General features: G+C 37.5%; 1 pseudogene; it reads left to right on the plus strand.

Annotated features, from left to right (window-relative positions):
* Positions 1–287: 287 nt before the first annotated feature.
* Positions 288–650, plus strand: LOC119253900 (mitochondrial import inner membrane translocase subunit TIM14-like; annotated as a pseudogene).
* The last annotated feature ends 7,149 nt before the right edge of the window (positions 651–7,799 follow it).

Consider the following 7,799-nt stretch of genomic DNA (forward strand, 5'->3'; position numbering starts at 1 on the left):
TAGCTATGAATATGTATACATACATATGCATGCACATGTTTTGCATATATATGCATAATTAAATTTTTTCCTTTCTCTTTATATATTAAGAAAATTATATATTTCCATTCTTTTAGAAATAACACTAGACAGGCTGCCATACTTCCCGGAGCACCTGTACCCGGGGGGCTTGAGCCGGCCAGCGGTTGCCGCACGGGTTTCTGGTGGGGACGTGGGGCTGGTGGCCACGGCCTCTGGTCTGGGATGAGCCGCGCGCTCAGTGGAGGCAGGAGAGCTGAGCCGGAGCCATGGCCAGTACAATGGTAGCAGCTGGACTGACCATTGCTGCTGCAGGATTTGTAGGCCGTTATGTTTTGCAAGCCATGAAGCATATGGAGCCTCAAGTAAAACAAGTTTTTTCAAAGCCTACCAAAATCTGCTTTCAGTGGTGGCTATTACAGAGGTGGATTTGAACCAAAAACAAAACGACAAAACGGGAAGCAGCATTAATATTAGGTGTAAGCCCTACTGACAATAAAGGAAAAATAAGAGATGCTCATCGACAAATTATGCTTTTAAATCACTCAGACAAGGGAGGATCTCCTTATATAGCAGCCAAAATCAATGAAGCTAAAGATTTACTAGAAGGTCAAGCCAAAAAAATGAAGTAAATGTTATGATGAATTTTAAGTTCTTAGCAGTTTATGTATAAATGCCAACTTTTTAATAAAATGCTTCAAAACTATAAATCTTAAAAATTATTTAGCATAAACTAAAAGCCTTTGGATAAGATTTTTTTTGTTTAAATTGAGCCCTACATGAGGCTTTAGATCATTGTAAGTAGCTGATGCAAATATAAATCAGACTATTTGTAAATCATAAAATTTGGAGAAATTAATATTCAGTTATTGATAAACAAATGCGATTTGAATAACAATACTGTTCACTACTCATTAAATTTTGTACCTACTTGAAGGCAAAAAAAAAAGAAATAACACTAGACAGTGGTAGGGAAACATTACCTCACTCATAAAACTCATCATTAAAGGAAAATATTAATACATTTCTCTCAGATTCCCTCTAACATTATTGTACAAGTTGCTATATTTTATACATTATTTTGTTCTGTTTTTTCCTCCGTCATAAATAGACTATAGCTTGTAAGGGCAGGAACGGGGCAACACACGCATCCACACACCACACACAACGCGCATCCACACACACACACACACCACACACACGCGCATCCCACACACAACGCGCATCCACACACACACACACACAACACACACACACACGCGCACCACGCGCACCAACGCCGCGCCGAAGAAGGGCGCGAAGTACACTGCTGAGGGAGCAGCGGGCCACAGCCGAGGTCTGTGACACCTGGTGGCCGGGCAGCCGGGCATCGAACCAGCGCTGCGGAGGGCTGCGGGCCCAGCTTCGCAACCACAGTGCTCAACTGCCTGCACCACCGGGGGAGGCCCTCCTTCCCTCAGCTTCTATTCGGCTTCTATTCTCTGCTTCTCTGCTTCTGCAGGGCGTCCCCCCTGACCCACCACCCGTATAAGCCCAGTCTTAGCCCAGGTGAATCCCATCTCCCTATGCCCACACCCTACTCCAGGTGCCCGCCATCAGGCATGCATTCAGGACCGCAGGGTTCCGTCATCTATCCTAATGGCGAGAGGGCAGAAAAGCCTGATACTTTTACCTTACCCTACATAGCTGCTTTCAGAAATTTTGTGGAGAAATGATTCAAATATTTTTTCAAGTATTTGTGCAGTGTAACTTATGCGTTACAGCATTGAAAAGACACAAAGTTTTGATCTGGTAGATCTTTTCTTTTGAAGGAAGGAAAAATATACATATGTAATTTAGGGTATGAATATAAATTAAGCAGGATAGGGGATAATGTGTCTGTGGGAGGTAGTTATTTTTCGGAGTTTAAAAGGACCTCTCTGAGTAGGTGCTGTTAGAGTAGAGGCTTGAAGGAGTTGGCAGGAGGACCATGTGCCAAGAGGAAAGCATCCAGGCAGAGGAGTGGCAAAGCTAGAGCCCCAGGGGCAGGACCTTGGAGCAAGCAGAGAGCCAGTGTGACTGGAACAGAGTGGTCCAAGAAAAAAGGGATAGGGAATGAGCACAAACTGGCCATGGAAGGCTTTTCAGGCTTCATTAATGAACTTGCACTGAATTTTGAGAATGACAGAAGCCATTAGAGGGTTTGAGAAGAATCGTGTTTTCAGAAGATAACTGCCTTCTCTCTTCCAGCACACAGCTCTTGGTTTTATTTTGGTTTATTTCCTTTAAATTTTTTTTCAGTCAAGCATTGAATTTAAACTAGTTTGCAAAATTATTTCCTTGAGTGCTCAATATTTCTGATATATCATATACTTGATTTTTTCCCATGCTTCTTTCTATTATTTTGACTACATAATGAAACTCTTATAACATGAAACTCCATTGTCACAGGATTTGTATATGCCATGTAAAAAAAGTATTTTGATGATGTGACTAATTGACTAAGGAACTACTGGTACAGTGTATTTTAAGGCACTATCACTTTATAACTCTTAACTGCTTTGCTTCTTTTACTTCTCTTCGAGGGCATTTGTCCTAGTTCTAAATTATATATCTCCAATGTTCTCAGCTAACTAATATTCTTCTTAGTCAACTAAGTACCTTCAACTATTTTCTGTACTTTATAACTTCCCTTTTAATCATTTTTTTAAAAATGGAGATGAAGTAAAATTCTAGATACCCTTTCTTACCATATTCAAAGGTTCACTTTTCTTAGAGATGTATAGCTTGAGAGAAGTTTTCACGATCTAAACCCGTTTTCTCTCCAGTGTCTCCCTTGAAGGACTGTCAGTTATAAAAATGGCAGGTATTTTATTTGTTGAAGGAAATAATGAAGGGTGAGACTAAAACCAGAGGTCATAATACATGATTCTGTTAATTGAATTGTTTTGTGACGTGCCTACTTTTATACTCATAAAGGCTTAGAAACAGTTCCCTGCCTAGCATATTAACAAGGACTCACTAAATATCTTTGAAACATCAACACCGTGAAGTATTTTATTTGTGTATGGATGTTATTACTAGATACTTTACCCAATTGTGGTCTGTGGGGGGAAGACAGCTAGCTACATACACAATTCCAGCAGGATGCTAGAAAAGCAAGAAAGGATCAGGATATTCTCACAGAGCACAGTGACTCAAAGTCTTAGAGTAATGAATATGCTTGTTCCACCTTGGTAGAATTGTATGAAAGGAGGAAAGTAAATAATTGAGGCAATGGTTAATGTGAAATTGAATATGGAAGATTTCATGCACCAATTAGGAGGGTGGACTTCATCTTAGCAAAAATCATGACTCACTTAGGCAGGGGAGGTAGAGGAATCAAATCAGTGTTATGAAAGTCTGTCAGCAGAATGGATTGGATTATAAAACAGAAACTGGAGGTTACTGGAGTTGTTACAGTAGAGATTCTGAGGCCTGAGCATGAGAGTTCTGAGAACACAAAAAGTCAGGGTGAGTGGGATGGTAGCATTTGAGAGGAAAATCCAGTAGTACTAAAGGACTAAAAAAAATGGATGGCCAGGAGGAGGAAGTAGTGTCAATAATAGCAACAATGGCCAAAATATATTGAATATGCTTCCAATGTCAGTTATTGTTTCTAAGTATTTTACTCATATCAACCCATTTGTAGTCATAACCCTATGGGGTAGGAGACACTAAATTACCCATTTTATAGGTGAACAGACTGAGGCATGAAGAGTACCCCATTTAAATGTTCCTGGTTTAAAGAACTATGAGATGAATAAGAGAGAAAGAATACTTGTAGAGAGGAAGAGGGAATTAAGGTGCTTACTAGAGTTTCCAATACTGGAGTAGATGTCATAGTCTCCATCTACCTGATAACTTACAATTTCTGATATGGGGAGAAAGACAATACATTCTTATTAACTACCTGCCTGTTGGTGAATAGCTGGAGAGGTATTTCTATGGTACAAATTCAGTTTATGATTCTGGTACCTATTTTTAAAATATATCATTTTGTTGAAATAGGCCTGACATATCATTCAGTAAGTTGCTGCTTTTTTTTTGTTTTGCTTTTTTTTTAGATTTATGCATACAAGAACTGGGGTACAGGCCAGAGGTGTGGGGGGGTGGGAGGATCCACCAGAGACAGAGTGGGGAACAGAACAGGCAGATTGACTGAAGTACACTGCTGAGGGGAGCAGTGGGCAAGTTAGGAGAGGTCTGCTGCGCCATGTGGGTTGCTCCCTGGCTGGGGATCGAACTCGTGCTGCAGTGGCTGCGGATTGCTTCATAGGTTGCATCTTAAACACCTTGTGCCACCAGGGAGGCCCAAGTTGCTGCTTTTTTTTTTAAATTTATTTTTATTTATGCATACAAGAGCTGGGGTACAGGCCAGAGGTGCGGGGGCAGGGGTGGTGTGTGTGTGAGAGGATTCACCAGAGACAGAGTGGGGAGCAGAACAGGCAGATGGACTGAAATACACTGCCGAGGAAAAGTAGCTTGCGAGATAGGAGAGGTCTGCTGCACCATGTGGGTCAGCTCCCTGGCAGCTCCCTGAACTCAGGCTGCAGTGGCTGGCAATAGCTGGATAGCGCTGTGACTTTAACTCCTGTGCCACCAGGGAGGCTCGAGTTGCTGCTTTTAAAAGAATTGTAAAGTACCGCTGTCAGCCAATGTTGTCTCAATTTAAAAAATATAAAGATTTATTTGTCAGAAAACAAATAATTTATCAATAAATATGTAAGAAATAAAAATAAAAATAAAAGAATTGTACGATTATATTACAACCAAGCATAGGCGGTGCTTCTGTCAGTATCACATTCTTCCTTTTTGTAGTACTTTGAATATTCTGTTCAACGTGAAATTCGGCATAACATCCAGAAGGAACTATGTCTTCATGCGTGTTTAGGGTCCCGTTCAGCTGAAGACATGTTCCTACAAAGGTCACAAGACAGTTGCCCACTGGAGAACAGATATGGGAGATCCAGAAGGTACCTAGTATAGTTAATTCATGCCTTTATGTAATTATTTTGATTAGCTAAATCTAAATCCTTACTGCGGAAAATGTATGAAACAATATAGTAATGTTAGAATTTCTCTTTTTTTTTTAACTTTGTATGTCTCCCAAGTGATAAAAAAAGAATACATTATGAATTAAATACTCTTAAGAGCAAAATCATTATAAGTTGCTTAAAGCATGGGTTTATGCAGATCATCACATCTATGAATTATTAATACAGTTGCCCATATTTGTCTTTTTAGAAGTTTCTTGTAATGCTTCTTGTCACACAGCCACATATATATTTTTCTGTCTGTCAGAAAGAAAAAATCATTTTTTTCTCACGTTAAGTGACTAATTCTTCTGCTGTTTTAGTAATTTTTCTTGAAACTTAGAGTAAGAAAATACACGAAAGGTCCTTTCTGTTTTTAAACATATGTTTTAAGGATTAGTTTGAACATAGCATTTCTTACCTAAAAATGTTTTTTATAATACCATAAAGCCTTACTTTTATGATTTATAGATTTTTTAAGAGTTTGTCACTTACGGGTGTATGAGTTGAAGATTTCTAGTCTGAAAGAACCAGATCTTGTCTGAAAGATTCAGACCTCATTCTACATACCTCATTCATTTATGTAACACTATCTACAAATTGAACAGTATAGGTATAACTGGTGCTGTTTACACACAAAAACCCATAAGATTTAATGACATATAATTGATCTTTGAAAGATAAAGGTTAAAAATTGTGTCTCTATAGTATGCAAGTCTCTCTTTAGCTTCACTGAGACCACGAAGTTTTTTTTTTTTGAGTTTGTTAATTGTGAGTCTTGAAAACTTAATGTCTGTTTTGTTTTCTTTTATTCTAGGACAAACTTCTATACAATCCATTCCTTAAAATGTGCCTTTCAGCAAATGGAGAGCATCCAAGTTTAGTGTCATGCAATCCATCAGATCCACTTCAAAAATGGGTTTTTAGCCAAAATGATTAAGTGTTCCTTAAAATTAAGGAGTTGAAAGAGGAGATATTCTTTCTCATAAAACTGTGACTAGGCATATACACTGTAGTTTTTGAAATTATGCAAAAGCAGCTAATTGTAACTTATTCAAGTGCATTTTTTCTATTTATATATCTTAAAATGCCTACATAGCACTACTATAGAAATCCTTTAAGGTTCCGTTTCAAAGCACAATGACTAGTAATACCAAAGACTATTTTTGAAATGCCCAGATGTAGGGAAAGAGATGTTTACAATATGATGAAAATAACTTTCCAAGTAAAGTGAAGTGTGTGTGTTTTGTACACTTGAGATATGCATAGCTATATTCACATACAATTGAAAATATTTCTAGTTTTGTGAGGGGAGGGAAAAATATTTGATACTGTATTTTTTTAACTACATTGAAATAGATCAATGAAAGTCAAACATTGGTCTTTGTGTACAAACCAGGAATTTTTATAGCTCTAGAATTTATTATATAAAAATGCAGGTAAACATTTTTGTTGCCTTGTTTACTTATCTGTTAAATGTTTTCTTAAACATGAAATAAAATGAATAAGAATATTTTTAACCACTTCAATATTTTCAATATCTTTGGCAAATTTTTAGATGTTTTTTAATCTGAAGCCCACTTGAATTGAAGCACTTGTCTTCCTTAAATTACCTTCCCTAAATAACTATATTGTGTATTCCCAAAGCAATTAAAAAAAAAAACCTATCAATTACTATCTGTTGAAAAGGTGTCTTTCCTTTATGCTAGTCTTTTTTTCATATCAAAGTTCACTAATCTTGAATGTTTATAAAATTGATTTCAGAATGTAGAATACTTGACTTATTTAAAGCTACATTTTGTTACTGATTCAATTATAGATTGTTTTGTAATGATTTTTTTTCTCATCAGAAAACCCCATTTCTATCTATGTGGATACCACAATAAAAATCTTTTATCACTATTGTAATTATTTGGCTTAGTTTTTTCTCTTTGTATAAAATATATAATTAATAGTGGGTGAAGGCAGCATGAATATTGTATACTGAATTTCTAAGCACCAATTGTAGAGCCACTGGATACTTCTTTAAAAAAACCCTCAAATATTTGATAGTAATTATATCATAAAAAATTGGAAATGGAGAAGATTCTGTGTTATATATTTAGAAAATTTTATACTAATTTCTGATAACTTTCCTCAACCATCTCATAAACTAATTTTTTAAATGTAGTCTTCCTTAGATTTAATAGTTTTTGTTTCCTTTTAATCATTTTTATATATAGATCTCTTATATCCTTATTTAATGATATTAGCTTCATATTTTAAACATGGCAGAATTTCAATTGTTTAAAAGAATGTGTTGGGGGACATCATCTAATTGTTTGTAACATTGAACTTGCTTTTAAAACCTGCATTTAAAAATGTCTATGCCAACTTTTATTTCAATTCAGCCAGCATATATGTGTGTCTTACTTTGTGCCAGCAGTTAAGGTACTAAGAGTGACATTTAAAGTGCCTTTGACCTCCCCGTGGCACAGCGGTGAGTGCTGGGTTGCGAAGCTGCCCGCGCCTCTGCGGCGCTGGTTCGATCCCCGGCTGCTCCCGGCCACTAGAGGAGGGTCCCACATGGCGTGCAGACCTCTTCTGCCGCTCGCTGCTCCCCTCAGCAGTGGTACTTTGTGTCCTTCTGCCTGCTCTGCTCCCCGCTCTGGCTCTGGTGAATTCTCTCACCCTCCCGCGCTTCTAACTGTACCCAGTGCATGTAAAAACAAAACAAACAAACAAACA

Source organism: Talpa occidentalis, unplaced genomic scaffold (genome assembly GCF_014898055.3).
Source record: "Talpa occidentalis isolate TD23 unplaced genomic scaffold, MPIMG_talOcc4v2.1 talOcc4.2297, whole genome shotgun sequence".
Classification (NCBI taxonomy): domain Eukaryota; kingdom Metazoa; phylum Chordata; class Mammalia; order Eulipotyphla; family Talpidae; genus Talpa; species Talpa occidentalis.